Consider the following 15,464-nt stretch of genomic DNA (forward strand, 5'->3'; position numbering starts at 1 on the left):
AATTTTTTTCTTTTCCAGTTTTCCAGGTATCACCGTCCAGGGACTGGAGAGAGGGTTCTGGGAGAAAAGATGGAAACCTCACACACAGGGCAGGCTCCGGAGTCTCCTCTCCTCTAAGCCCTGCTGCTCTGACTCCTCACAGAGCATCTCACCCCCAGGTCGCCACCCTCCAGCATCCCCAGCTGTGCCCACCTCAGCCCCCGCCCCGTCCTGGCAGCGCCACCAAATCCGGAGCAGCGCGGCAGCGCCCCCGTGTGGCCACAGGGCTGAGCACAGGCGCCCAGAGCCGCCCTTTCTCCTGCTCAGCCAGGCCCTCCCCAGGCTCCCTGGGCCCCCAGCGGCAGGACAGGGATCTGCTCACAAGGGGGCGCCCAAGTCCAGTGTCAGGTCAGAAGTCCCCAATTTTCTTAGTCCTATGGACAAAGGACAAAAGCAGGTTTCCAGGTCATTACAGCTGATTCCCAGATTATGGGCTGATCCCCAAATATAGAGGTTCCTTCAGTCTCGGATGGATCCTTGGACTCCAGAGTCTCTGTACTTTGTTTCTGCTTCTGCTTCCAGGGAATTAACATTCAATTCTACCCAAGAGCCCAGGGCCTCGCCCAAGAAAAGGACAAGGTTCCAGGAAAACACCAAGACCGGGGCCAACCACCATCCACGTCTTGCAGCAGGGGGAGCAGGAGTGATCAGAGCCGGGGAGAGACCCGGGGAGCTGGTGGTGGTGTGTGGTGGATCATTGGTGGAAGGGCCGCACCTAAGAGGAACAATAACTATAGAAAGATGACCCACGCTGTAAGGAAATAAATAAACAAATATACATCTTTTAAAAATTCTCCATCCCTGAATGAGGGGAGGTTGAGGAGAGCCCCCAGGGCATGACTAGGAAGACGGGGAGGCTCCTGGAAATGGAGCAGAGGATGAAAATGGGGACTAGGGGATGGGCCCCAAAGGAGTGGTGGGGGCACCAGGAAGGGTGGGGCCAGGAAGGGGCAGCATCGGGGACACTGTGAGGGGAAGGTCTGTGTGGGAGACGCGGCTCTGGCTGGGGCTGGGAGAGTCTCTGTCTCCCCTGGTGGGACTGCAGAGGGGCTGGAGCTGTAACTGATTAGGGAATCACTTAGGTTCTGGGCCTTTCCTGTCCGTGCAGGGCTGGTGTGACTCAAACACGCACACTCAGGCTGATGAAGGAGAGAGAGGAGGAGAGGACAGATGGTTTGGAGGACGCCCCCATTTCCTGAGCCTCAACATCCTCCCCAACTCCCCAATGCTGGGGTGGCAGGGAGATTCCTGCAATGAAGAGGAGGTGATTCAGGGAATCAAGAGGAGAAAGGCCTGTGCTGCCCTGGAGGGCCATCTGTGGGGCTGATTCTGGGGCTCCAGGGCCCCACTCCCTGCTAGCAGGTTAGAGTCAGCCCTGCTCACAGCTCCAGGCTGCTGACAGCCCCTCTGTGCCGTGACCCTGCAGACACCGCTCTGGGATAGTATAAAGAAAACAAAACAGCAAAATTAAATGGGAATCTGAAAACTTTAGAACTGATTTTTAAAAATCACATATTTTGAAGGACACTTCAGAGGACGTGGATTCCTTGTCTGACGGCTCATTGCAATCAGGACCTTGATGGTCACGTGAGCTACTCTGGCCTCCACTGTTTCTTGTGAGAAAACAGCCACTGATCACTTTATCGCCTGAATATTTTACTGGTTTGTACCAAATCTCTTCCTCCTTTGCACCTAAAACAAAGATCTGGCGTCTCCACAGTCTCTGAGGGGGAGGCGGCTGGAGGGGCCTCACTCAGAGGCTCCAGCTCTGGGTCCCACGAGGCTGTGATGGGGACGAGATGTTGGCGACTCTGAATGGCCGTGATCAGCGTGGAAGGTCCTGCCTCAGAGCTCCTGCATGTGGCTCCTGGAGAAAACCCTCAGGTCCTTGTCCTGTGGGCGTCCCCTTAGCTGAGGGTCCACCGTGTGCAGGGAGTCACCCCAGAGAGGGACCAGGGGAGCCCGGGCGGGAAGTCTCAGCCCCTGTGAGCCTGACTCTGTGACGTGGCGCGTCCCTTCTGCTTCATTCTCCTCACGAGGAAGAGCCAGCGAGTCAGACACACTCACGGGGGAGCTGTCTCCCCTCCTGTGTATCCCAGAACTGGTGGAGAATTGAAAACCAACACAGTAGACCTTCTGGACACTCATTATTTCCATTCTGCCCACATGAAAAATAAGCTGCCTCCCACCCAAGGCCCCTAAAGTCTCTCCCATCACAGAAGCAGCGTGATGTCAGCATCTCATCGCGTGACTCAGGACCACGCAGAGGAGGCGCCTTGACAGCTTCTGTCCAGTGAAACTGTCTGTGCTCAGCTCCTCATGGGCTCAGGCAGTTCCCTGCCCCACAAGCCCTTGATGAGGATACAGTAGAGGACAGACACAGGGCAACTTGTAGACCCTATTTGTTATGTTTTTAAAGCAAATTTATTGAGATACAACTTTTTAAAAAAATATTTATTTATTTATTTATACAAGCACTGGGTACAGTGAGAAGTGCAGGAGGGTGAGAGAATTCACCAGAGCCAGATCAGGTTGCAGAACAGGCAGACTGATGAAGTACACTGCTGAGGGGAGCAGCGGGCAGCTGGAGAGGTCTGCGCGCCATGTGGGACCCTCCTCGGTGGCTGGAGAGCAGCCAGAGATCGAACCGATGCTTCAGAGGCTGCAGGCAGCCTTGCAACCCAGCGCTCAACCGCTGCGCCACCGGGGAGGCCCTACCACACATTTCTTGCCTGGATTTGACTAAAGACAAAAGCGCAGTAGAAAGTCATCATGTCATCACCCTTCATGGAAATGAATTGAACTCACCAAAGAGAAAGACACAGAGTGACTGGTTGTACCAAAAAACAAAACCCAATTTTATGCTGTCTCCAGGAGACAGGATCAAAACAGCCCCACTGCGGGAGACAGGTATAGGCCAGGATGCTTGAGGAACTGCCCAGTGTGGACAGTTCACACCCCCACTGCTGCAGAAACCAAGACAGGATGAGGATTCTGCAGGCGTGATTGTATTTTTTTTTATAATCTTCTTTTTTTTATTTTTTAACTTCACTTTTCACTTGTAAGACTATTTGCTTTCCCCCACCCCCTCAGGTGTAGTCCCCATAGAGTTTCCTTCTCCAAGGCACCCGTGCACCATCACCTCAGTCCCCTGTGCTCCTCCCTCCCTCCCTCTGGTCCTCTGCACACTGGGGATCAGAGAGAGACTGAGACAGGGACACAGAGGAATGGGGCAGGGACAGAGAGGCCAAGAGGGACAGGGACACACACAGAGAGTGAGATGAGGACAGACCAGGAGGGGAGAGAGAACATCAGAGGGACATACAGAAAGAGAAAGGGAGAGTCAGCCAGTGAGGACAGGGAAGGAGACAGAAGAGGCCTCGCTGGCATCAGTCACTGTTGGAGTGGACACCCCCTGCCTTGGGTGGCCTCGTCCCAGTCAGAACCCAGCCCCAATTCGATACAACCTCCAGGCAGGTGGGCAGGTGTGTGAGCAGGGGGGGCCCTGAGAAATCTGTGGCCAGCAGGTGTGCACTGTCTGTGGCCCTGGCACCTTGACTGGGCCCGCAAAGCCCTGTAGGGCACGGCCAGAGAGGAGCAGGGCTGACAGGTACACTGGGTGGGAGGACAGGCACCCCGGGTGGGAGATGTCTCTGCCCCCAGCAGGGCTGGCCAGGCCTGGGTGAGGCGTGTGCAGGTGCCCTTCCCGGGTGGGACCCTCCAAGTGCTGTGAGCCTGACACCAGCCTCCCCTCCAAGGGCAGCAGAGAGGAGTGGCCCACTCCCCAGGGAGAGGCTCCACACTCTGGAGCTCCTCTGGGCCCATGGGAGACAGGAGCCTGGAGTTGCCGATGCTGCAGGGCCTGCTCCCTGGCAGGGAGGATGAGCCAGGTCAGCAGCCAGAGACCTGGGTCCCCAGGTTGTCCCTGGCTGCATGGCTCCATCCAAGGTCTCTGGGAGGCTGTGCTGCTGTCAGTGTTGTGAGATGAGCCTGGTATGGAGGGCCAACAGGAAGTGGCCCAGGTAGCCATGTGGCGGGCCGGGGGGGAGCGGGGGGGGGCATCTGTCTGAGCAGGAAGTCCAGGGAAGGGGACCCAGGAAGTGACATCACCTCCGCGAGATGACAGGGCACACATGACCTCGGAACCCTGGTCCCCAGGCAGTTGGTTCTGAACCAAACCTGACCCAGCTCACTTGCCTGGTGGGCCTGGACCCGGCCCCACGTTTTCTTGCTGTTTGCCCAGGTCTCCCCGCAGTGGACCCAAAAAAGGTCCACGAAACTCGTGTCACACTCTGCCGAAAGGCATGAGGAGCCTGTGCGTACGCCTCGGGCCAGCACCAGCACTGCCCCTGAGGTAACTAGGGGGCCCTGGGGACAGGTCAGACCACGCCAGGGCTCTGATGCCCCCACCCCTCCCTTCCCCCTGTGAGTGCGGGTGTGCGTGCGGTGAGAGTGAGTGTGTGCGTGCTCCAGGAAGGAGGGTCTGGCCCACCCAGGAGTCTGCTCATGTCTACACCAGAACCAGCCTGGCTGGTGGTGGGACCCAAACCGTCATGGCTGCTCCCTCTTGCCCCAGCTGGTTGCTACCCAGCAGGTGTGTCTGTTTACTCCCAGGAGGTCTTTTGTGTCCAGGAAGGTGAAGAGATCCAGAGAGTGCAATTCCCCGACTGTCCTCCCACAGCCCAGTGTGGGATCTGTCCCAGCACAGAGCCCAGGTTGAAGTGCACCTGCAACTTTGAGATTGGGGCACATGTCCAAAGGAACTGGCTGCAGTACCCGAAATCCCTGGAGGAGCCGTCCGAGGGTGAGTGGCCCAGGCTGGTGCATGGGCCCGGCTGGGCGGGGTAGGGTCAGGTGGCCCTTGGAGGAGACCACACGGGCTAGATTTGGACCACGAGCAGTCTGACCTGGCATCTGCAACTGCCTCATTTGAGGAACAGAATCCCAAGGGCCCCCTATTTTAGGGTGGTCTCTGCTCAGGGCTCTAGCATGTGGTCTGTTTGAAAAGGCAAGTGGCAATCTGGCGTGTGGCTGATGGCCTGTCCTCTTGCATCTCTAGCCGCTTCTCAAGGAGCACAGTCGGGCTCCCCTGCAGCCCATGGGACAGGCCAGAGCCCAGCCAAGTTGCTGATTGGAGAGAAGCAGACACCGGGGTTGTCTCTGCTTGTGCTGCAGGATCCCTGCAGGGGCTGGTTCCCCAGGCAGGGCTGCTGCTGCCTTCGCACCCTCACTTGAACCTGCAGGATGTTGGCCAGAGGTGGCTTCCTCCCACAGGTGTGGTTCGAGCTCAGGACGCTCTTGCATAGGCTGCATTCTCCTGGCCAGGGCCTGGCTGTCCCAGCAGGGTGGAGTGAGCTCAGCACTGTCCTCATGGGGTGCAGCATCCTGGTCATTGTCTGGTTCCTCCTGCAGCACTCCTCTTATCTCAAAATCCTCAAAGAAGTCTTTGGGATCCTGCGCCAGTCTTGGCTTCCCCAGAAGGGGTGGGGTGTGAACTGCCCACACTGGGCAGCTCCTGAAGCATCCTGGCCTCTACCTGTCTCCCGCGGTGGGGCTGGTGTAAACACACCACTGCCAGCATGCCCTGCTGGGGCCTGGCTAGGGCCTGGCTCCCCACAAACAGGTGGTGTGTGCTTATGCCCAGCAGGTTGTCCCACAGGTTGCAGGTCCTGGCCTGGTTTCCCCAGCAGGGCTGGTATTAGCTCAGCAGCCTGGGGACATCCTGCTGGAATCTGGGAGTTTCAGGCTACTATTCAGGGTTTAGTGAGCTCAGAGTGCCCAGGAACAGCTACAGTACTCTGGGCATTGTCTGTCTGACCCAGCAGGCCTGCTGGGCTCTCCTGTTGCTCTGGAACAACATATGCAGAGGGTGCTCACCTGATGCCATTCCTCCAGGGTCCCATTCCCTGACCCCTGTCCTGCCTGCCCACCTCTGGTGCTGACTAAGCACCGCTGACCCCAAACCTCTCCTCACCCACCTCTCTAGCCACATGTCCTCGTTTAACTTCTACTATCCCTCCACCCACTGACACCTGGCCCTCCTCTTGTAATTCAAAAATCTTTGTTTCCTAATTGATTTCACGTTTTTTTCATTTTATTTCCTCCAGGGTTTCTTGTTCATTATAGAAATACTAATAAAGTTTGTTTTGTATCACCCAAATTTTTTCACTCCTTTTGCGTCCAGTTCTGTCATAGTGCTGGCCTCCTTCTTGCTATGGCCTATGCAGAAGATCTACAACTAGTGTAAACCCTTTAGCCAAACCACTCACTGCCCAGGCCCCTCAGGCCCTGATTCCTTCACATGTCTGCTGCCTCTGTTCTGAATTCTACCTGGGCGTTTTACAGAGAAGAAACCAAATAAGTGGTGACCTGGGATCTTCCCAAGTACACAATAGAGGTAGTACACATGGTAGGTGTAATGCAAATTTGGTTTGTTGGGCCTCCCTGGTGTCCTAGGGGTGAAGTCTCAGCGCTGCCACCACTGAGGCCTGAATCTAGCCCAGCCAGGGAGCTGACCCTCCTAGGGCTCAGCAGACTTCTCCTGTCTCACCAGATGCTCCCCTTAGCAGTGTATTTCAGTAAATCTACCTGTTCTGCTTCCCACTCTGTCTCTGCTGAATCCTCTTATCCCTATGCTGAAAGAAAAAAAAAATTGGGGATATTGAATTTTAGTTAAACAGTAGGGTTTTGTAAATGAGCAATATCTATCAAATCAGCCATAGGTCATTACATAAGTATAATCAAGAAATCATTATTAATGTCTATATCAGTCCATGTTAGGACATCCATTTATAAGAACATATGTTTTAGGAGGAAGATATTAAGATTAGAGATGTAATGGGATATCCAGGGCTACAATTTCATTAAATAGCCTCACCCAGGAGCACCCAATGAGACAGTGAGGAGTGGCAAGAGCTGCAGGCAGTGCCCTGATGACTTAATTTGAATGGTGGCAATGTTGACCTCCCTCCGTTACGGCTATAAAATAGACTCCTGGCAGTGGTTTGTGACTTTCTGAATGATTCAGTGCTGAGAAGGAGCAAGATGAGAAGATGAACGTCAAAGGAAGTTAGGAAATGAGGCATTTTTGTCCATGGGAGTGGACACAGGGTTTAAGACCTTTGTGTCTCATGTTAGTTCTCACCTCAGAGAGCACCTACCACAGAGAATGTCCCTTTGTGTGGATAACACTCAGCCTCTCTCGTTGGTCACCCCAGGGCTTATTCAACTGTCCCTGAAGTCATAGAAATCGAGATCAAGGGCGATTTGATCATACCTGAGTCCAGTAGCATGAGTTTCTTCTCATCATGGGTGATTCATCAGTCACTGTCACTCACGAATGCCCAGATTTCCAGTCAAAGAAATCACAGTCAAGCTCTTGCTGTGATAACATCACTTAAGTAGACCAGACAGCTACATGGTAACAGGTGGATTTCTTCACTCAGTTTACCCTGTTATGGAGAGTGATTTGTTCTCAAGAATTGATATCCATTCTGGATGTAAGATTCCCTTCCCTGACTGCCAGCATCTCCTTTCAAGAGCCAACAGATTGCCTGATTCACCAGCATAGAGCCTATATAACATTGCCTCTGATAAGGGGCACGTTTTATGGTGAAATAAGTATGACATTGGCAGCATGTCTGCAGGAATCACTGATTCTACCACACAGCATGTCACTTGGAAGTTGACAGCATAATTGAAGGAGGAGAGACATTAAAAACTTTTAACATTTTATCTTGGGCAAAACACTCTGAGATGGTGGAAGGCAGCTTTCAACATGTGTTATACACATTGAAGTAAATGCCAATATATAATCTGTGTTCCATATTGAGAAAGCATGGATCCTGCAACTAAGAGGTGAAGAAGGATCGGCCACTCTCACCATTACTCCTAATGATGCACTGGAGGAATTTATACTTCTCACCCCACACCTTCACCCTATTAGATTAGAGGCTCTCCAGGGACGTGAGGTGGGAGGTTGGGAGGCATATTTTGTACCAGCAAGGTTCTGCTAGATTTGATGTTATATCTACTGCCTAAGCATTTATATTCCTTGAGCCAGTGACCATAATGAACTCTATTGTGATCGTTTTCAGAATAATTGACCCTGATTACTATGAGGAGCTAGGGTTGCTGCTGCACAATGGAGTAAGAAAGGAGCACGTGTAGAAACTCTGGAGAACTGGGGCTTCTGGCCAAGTAGAAATACAAACAGGCCATGCAGCAACCATGTCCTGATGGGGGTGAGGGACTCAGCCTCCCACTCTGCAGGGATGAAGAATGTAGGTTTGCTCCAGGGAGAGGGGAATCTGGAATGGCTGTGTGGGAAAGAGACAAAGCACATTAATAATGGTGTTGTGACCACATGCATCTGTGGAGGTTTGGTCCATTAACTGAGTCTTTTGTAGAGCTTGTCACTGGCCACCACATCAAAGACCCTGTGACTGACTGGACTCCACAGAGCGCGTGAAAAGATCTTAGTGGTGTAAGGAGTAGACTGTATTGGACATTTCTCAGGCCTCATGTCTTCTATCCAGTCAGTTCACCTTTTTACTGCTATCGTTTATTGTTTCATAGTAACCAGTTTCATGCAGGTATAACCTTCCACCATCTTAGTCCAGTTGCACCTTATTTGTCAGGGAGATTGAACCCCAGTTGCCCATGGCAGTACCCAGGTCAGTAAAGCTCCCTGGTATCAACTTTTTTTCCACTTCCTGCTTTATGCTTCCTGTTCCCATGGTAATGAACCCAAATAAACTATTCGCATGCAAAATCTCAATTTTTTTTTTCTGGCTAAGATATGTGTGTTACTTGGGGAAAATGGAAATGGGGATAAAGCTGCTGATATGGGTGTGGAAAGGTATCCACAGGAAAATTATCATTTATGCTAAATGCTGTTTATGTAAAAACACATAGACATGTAAAGAGGTGCATGCAAAAATGTCACCAAAATATTAATGCTTATTATTATGGTAAGATGACGAGATAATTTTTATTACATTTTTATATTTTAGAAGTTTTATATTTTATAAATGGTTTGAGTTGTTCACAATGAATGTGTGATATTTACATAATATAATTAGAGAAACACAGTAAAAATGGGAGCACAAATAATGAGACAAGGTGGTATTTCTCACTTTAGACATCTACACATAAAAATCTTTTTTCCTGAAGCCAGAAAGCAAGCCCTTCCCTATAGAAGTAAATAGAAGTTTTACCTTGTCAAAAGAAGTGTCAAGGCATGAGCAGAGCCCACTAGTTGCATAGCAAGGGCTGGACTTCAGTCTGAGCTCCACTGGAACCTCTTGCTATCCTCACACACCATCCTCCAACCTTGCTGAAATCACATAACTCCAACTCCCACTTGGAGAAAAAGAAAAAAAAATGCCCTAAACTCTCAGGCATTTGGTATTGCCACAAAATTCTCACTTATGAGAGATAACAAGAGGAATTAAATTGGCTTATTGTTCCAAAGGCTGATTTGGGCCCTATGAGGAATGAAGCCGTTTATTCAGAATTTTCTTTCCTCCACTATCCCTCCCTCTGACCCACTGTTTCAAGTCTTTCATTTGTAATTGTCCTTAATATAGTTTGGTTCAGTTCCTAACCAGACCGTGCAGTGGGAAGGAATTGAGACAGTGTTTTTGAGAGGTGGGGAAAGTGATTGAAGCCCTTTTATGAATTAGGATTTGAATTTTGGAAAATATAGGCAACTTTCTATTTCTTTTGAAAGATTTATTTATTTATATAAGAACTGGAGTATGGTCAGAGGCTTGGGAGGGTGAAAGAATTCACCAGAGACAGAGTGGGGAGCAGAACAGGCTGACAGACAGAAGACACTGCTGATGGGAGCAGCGGGAGAGGCAGGAGAGGTCTGCCGTGCCATGTGGGTTTCTCCCTGGGAGGCCGGGAATGGAACCCACACTCCAGAGGCTGCTGACAGCTTCACAGCGCAGTGCTCCGCCCGCTGCACCACCAGGGAGGCCCGCAACTTTCTATTTCAAAGAGTCGGTTATCACAGCCCTCACAGAGGAAATCTTCAGGGTGAAGATTCTAAGTATGAAGGATTTTGAAATGTGTCCTGGAATGAAGAAGGTTGGGGAAATCAGTTCCAAAATATCTGAAGGTGACAGCAGCTTCAAATATTAGTAAATCCTGACTTGAGAACTGAAGAAAATTTCCCACTGGGAAAAAAAAAAAAGGAATGAAAGTTGATACCTGGCACTTGATTCTACAATCCAGAAGAAAGAAAAAGCAAACTTCCTGCAAATATCAGTTTAGGGACTGAAACACACCAGAGGCGTCGTTTTTCAACATCACGATGGATGTTTTTACCACCCAGTGGCGATTTCACAAACTTATGAACACCCTTTTAAGTTCAATATTCTTTCCTGAAAACCATAACTTATAAGTCAAACTCTCAGGTCATCCCCAAACGCCGGGTTTTCCTTAAACCTCAGGTTCTCACCATCCCCCATTCCACATGGCTCCTTAGAGGGAGCAAAGAATAAAGTTTGGCCTTACCCTAGGCCTTGGCCCTCCTTTACCTTGTCAATAAGTTGTTCTCAAGGCATGGTGCTGTTTTGAGAAGGCAGTGGGTGGGGCGTTCTGAGCTCGGGTGCCTGAATGTCTTAGGAGGCCTGTCTTTGGGATAAATGCCAGGTTTGGGATGAGCTAGCCACCCGGATGGTGGAGGCTTCGATTTTCGTAATATTTTAATGTTATTTAGATATCCAAGCACTCCAGGAAGCTTCTAGGGAGCAGGCAATGTCCTCTTGGGGAGACAATTAAGACACAGAACCTCACTCTGGATGCGGCTCCCCCTTGTGTGCACAGCCCTGTCCCTCTGGGAGCTCCAGGAGAAGCTGGGGAGACCTAATTATATTTCAAGTTCCTTCCCACAAAGGCCCTAGGAGCCCTCAGGATCAAGCACTCCCTGTGCTGGGTCCCGAGCTGTCTGCACACGTGCTGGGGGCTCACTCCCCACATGATCCCCAGGAGGGAAGACATGGCAGGGCAGGTCTCCCTCCCCCGTGACATGAGTCTTCTGCTCACTAGAGGAGGCAGCAGAGGCCCCTGAGGAGACACTCGGGGACTCTCCTTGGGCCGGGCTGTGAGGGAAGGGCCTGCATGGACACCACCACCTTTCCCTGACACTTTCCCTCCAGGGAGGAATTTTTTAAATTCGACTTATCAATAGCAGGACGGCCTGGGCTGGTAGTGAGGCAGCTGTCACTAGGATGACCCAACCTCACTCTGGATGTTTCCAGTGGATGTGACCACACTGAGTTCCCAGACTCCTCAGCTCGGAGACCCTTCCCCACTGCAGCTGCCACAGCAGGGGGGCCTGGGCTGGTCAGAGCCCTGCATTCCCCGCTGTGTTTCCTGGGCTGGGCTGTTGAGTCTCACTCCCCACAGACATGAATTGCTCTGGGATCATGATATCTGGCAACTTCCAGGGTGTCATGGGTTAAACTGAATAATCCATGTTTGTCTTATTTTCATTTTTGGCTTTTTTTCCTTTTTTTTTTTTGTTTGCATCATGAAAACTCAATTCCACACTTTCTCCCTCTCCCAGGTTTTTTTTCTGATTGTGCAGCATTATTACAGCAACAACAAAAATAAAAGAGCATTTACAGTAAAAAATCTTCCTTCTAATCACTTGCGAATACAATAATAATACTTACCTTTCTGTGCTCTCCTCCAGTGTGGCCATGAATACAAGGGGATTCATCCTGAACACTATAGTGGGGAGGGAGGTGCGGGATCCAGCCTGGGTTTATCTGAGATCCTCTCCCTGCTACACATGGAGGGGTACCTGGGGAGATGGGGGAGGCCAGAATGAGAAAGAAACCTAAGTTCACCCACCTAACGTTACACCTTCCCCAGGAGCTGAGGGAGACCCTGCTCCATCTCTCCCTCCCTTCCTGGACTGTGGACAAAGGCTCAGCTCAGGAACTGGGGTGACCTGGGCTAATCCTGCCCCTGGGCCAGGCCAGCAGGACACACACTCCTCCTCCCCCTGTGGGGCTCCCTCCTGCTCTGGTCTAGAGAGAAAGTAGGCGCAGCCCATGGTGCTCCTTGACTCTGAGACCAGTGGGTTTTCTATGGTGACTCCAAAGGAGAAAAAAATTGGGGCTTGGGGGAGGGAGCTGTCAAGGTGAAGGTGCCACCATATTGTAGGCGGGGCCTGGAGGAGGGTCCTGCCCAGCTCCTTACACCTCAAGCCAACCATGAGGTATTTCTAAACCTCCTCCTCCTCTTCAGGTCCAATGCTTTTTCAGTCCTGCTCAAAAACTGGCCACAACTTAAATAAAATTACACTCAGATTTCCACCTTCTTGATGTGTGTCTGTATGTCATTTATTCACCGAATCCCTGAACACCCTGCACAGTCTCTCAATCCTGAGACGGCCTCATCGTTCACTGCTGTGCTGGTCCGCGGCAGTGGGGCTGAGCAGGCATGAGAAGCTAAGGAAGAGGAGGAAGACGTGGAGCAAGATGGGGAGAGGAGACTGGAGGAGGCACATGGAGCAGAGAGACATTCAAAGAAGAAGCCACTCTCGCTCCTCAGGCTTGGACTTGTGCCAGGGAGTTGGGGACATGGAAAGAGACACATGAAAGAGACAAAGACATGCATGAGAGACTCAAGGGGAGGCTGACAATGGCCGCTGTTATCTTGTTGTGGATTTTGACTTTGCTCTTTTCCTTCCAGACTTGCCTGGCCCCTCCTGCGCCTTTCCCATGGGTCTCTACAGTAGGTGCCTTAGCCTTGTGGCAGGCCTCCGGGCCTCAGTGGGCCTGCTTTGGGCAAGCCTGTTTGGCTGGGCCTTACCCATGGGGGGACAGGTAACTTTGGGTGCTTCACTTGGGAACTATTCTAACTATATTCTTTCTCTTCTCTTTTGCTATTGCACGCTCATTGTCTATTGCACGCTAATTTGTATTCATTTTCTTTTCTAATGAAGGTGTTATGCATTAGAGTATGTTTTTTCTTTATGCAGCTGATGACACAACTCATGTCATGTGCGCAGGTTTGAGGGGCCAGGGAACCCCTCATTCTGCTGGCTAACAGGACCAGTCTCCATTCTGACCCACCATGTACCAGAGTTCCCTTTTCTCCACACCCTTCAGTGGGTCATTCTCACAAGTGTAAGGTGGTACCTGGGTAACACTGCCTTAGTCTGGCATTGAAGGTTAACACCATCAGTGATGAGTCAGGTGGACATGATGAGCACTGACGTGTTGAGTGGACAATGGCCCTGCACCCCTGGGGTCTGCTTCCCTAAACCCAGAGTCCCAATAAAAAAAAAAAAAAACCTAAGTTGAGGGACAATAGTCCTGAGCAGTGCTCCTTGATGGAGGCTAACAGTAGAAAATTTAGGATGGAGGGGTCACATGACCAGAAACTAGAGGTGGGGGTAGAAGTGGTTATTAGCACGTTATTAAACCAACTATAGAAATGAAAATTGCTTCGGGCCAACTGCTATAGCAAGTATCAGGTGCTACAGGAAGTATAAGGAGGCACAGACCAGAGCTGGGATGTGGGGATGGAGCCATTGCAGAGACTCGCTGCTCCTGACCAATTAGCCTCGTCACACCATAGAAGTAATTAATTTAATGATATATAACATTCCCACAAAGGAATGAGCCCTCCCAACTAGAACACTACCTCAGGGCCCTTTCTGCCCCGGGAAGACGCAGCTCTGCTCCAAGGCTCCGCCTGGGGCCTGCAGGCTTCTCCTCACACACCCGCCCTCTCCAGGGGCAGCTCCTCCTGCCTGCTGGTGTCTGCACAAGCATCTTCTTCTTTCTGTGTGTGTGTGTGTGTGCCCACACGCTACTGAAAGGAGGACTCTGGTGACGCTTTTCTTAGAGGTGACCCAAGAACCCTCATCTGTGACCCCAACACCTCTCCCAAACATCACTCCTCACCAGTGTCAATGTTATAAAAACAAGGGAAATCTGAGAAACTGTCATCCAGGCGAACTGGATGGGATTATGGAGCATAAAATGGACAGTAGCAAAGATGGCATTTAGTAATTATGTCAACATAGCTGCATTAGTTGTAAAAAAATAAAAGTATTCATGTAGGATGTTAACAAAATGGAAATGGTGTGGGATAAACAAGACCTGTACTGCCTTTGCAACTTTTCTATAAATCTAACAGTATTCTTTAAATGTTATTTTTTAAGATAAATTTATTTTTTTATAAAGATTTATTTATGCATACAAGAACAGGGGTGCAGGCGAGAAATGTGGAGGTGAGAGGACTCACCAGAGATAGGGTGGGGAGCTGAACAGGCAGATGTACTGAAATGCACTGCTGAGGGGAGGAGCGGGCGAGACAGGGGAGGTCTGACGTGCCATATGGGCAGCTCCCTGGCTGGGGATCAAACTCACGCCGTAGTGGCTGCGGAGAGCTTCATACTGCTATGTCTTAGCTCCTTGAGCCGCCAGGGAGGCCCTAAATATTATTTTTTTTTTTAAAATGCCCTCAATATTGAATAGATTGTAGAAGAAAAAAATTTTCTCTTTTCCGATTCTCCCAGGTATCACCGTCGAGGGACTGGAGAGAAGAGTTCTGGGGAGAAAAGACGGAAACCTCACACATAGCAGGCTCCGGAGTCTCCTCTCCTCTGAGCCCTGCTGCTCTGACTCCTCACAGAGCATCTCATCCCAGAACGCCGCCCTCCAGAACCCCCAACTCTGCCCACCTCAGCCCCCCCCTGTCCTGGCGGCTCCACCAAATCCGGAGCAGCGCGGCAGCGCCCCCGTGTGGCCACAGGGCTGAGCACAGGAGCCCAGAGCCGCCCTTTCTCCTGCTCAGCCAGGCCCTCCCCAGGCTCCCTGGGCTCCCAGCGGCAGGACAGGGATTTGCACACAAGGGGGCGCCCAAGTCTGCGTCAGTTTCAGTGTCCTTATTTTTAGTCTGCAGTGGTCTCCAGGACATAATTGGTTCCTAGGTTCTGGGCAAATCCCCAAATATATAGATTGCCTCAGTCTCTTTATATGAAAACTTAGATTCCAGGGTCCCTGTAATTTGTTTCTGCCTCTGCTTCCAAGGACGAAAGCCCCTCCTCCTGGGAATCACCTGACATTCTCCATCCTTTGGAGGAGGGGAGGGCCTAGGAGAGCCCCCAGGGCACTGGCTAGGAAGATGGGGAAGCTCCTGGAAAAGAGAGCAGAGGATGGAAATGGGGACTTTAGGGACAGAGGTGGAAAGGGGTGCAGGGGGAGCCAGAGAGGACCGGGCAGGGAAGGGGCAACACGGGGGACACTGAGGGGGAAGGTCTGTGTGGGTGACATAGGCTCTCACTGGGGAGCTGGAGCGTCTGTCTCCCCTGGGGGATGCAGCAGTGCTGGCCTGTAACTGCCCAGGGAACTGCGCACATCCGGGGCCTTGCCTGTCCTTGCAGGGCTGGT

General features: G+C 51.2%; 1 long non-coding RNA gene across 1 annotated transcript; it reads left to right on the forward strand.

Annotated features, from left to right (window-relative positions):
• Positions 1–4,110: 4,110 nt before the first annotated feature.
• Positions 4,111–14,761, forward strand: LOC129146297 (uncharacterized). The gene is made up of 3 exons (XR_008552859.1): positions 4,111–4,393; positions 4,654–4,843; positions 14,591–14,761. It is a non-coding gene; the product is annotated as an uncharacterized LOC129146297 (long non-coding RNA).
• Positions 14,762–15,464: the final 703 nt, after the last annotated feature.

Source organism: Talpa occidentalis, unplaced genomic scaffold, assembly GCF_014898055.3.
Source record: "Talpa occidentalis isolate TD23 unplaced genomic scaffold, MPIMG_talOcc4v2.1 talOcc4.2, whole genome shotgun sequence".
In the NCBI taxonomy this organism is placed as follows: domain Eukaryota; kingdom Metazoa; phylum Chordata; class Mammalia; order Eulipotyphla; family Talpidae; genus Talpa; species Talpa occidentalis.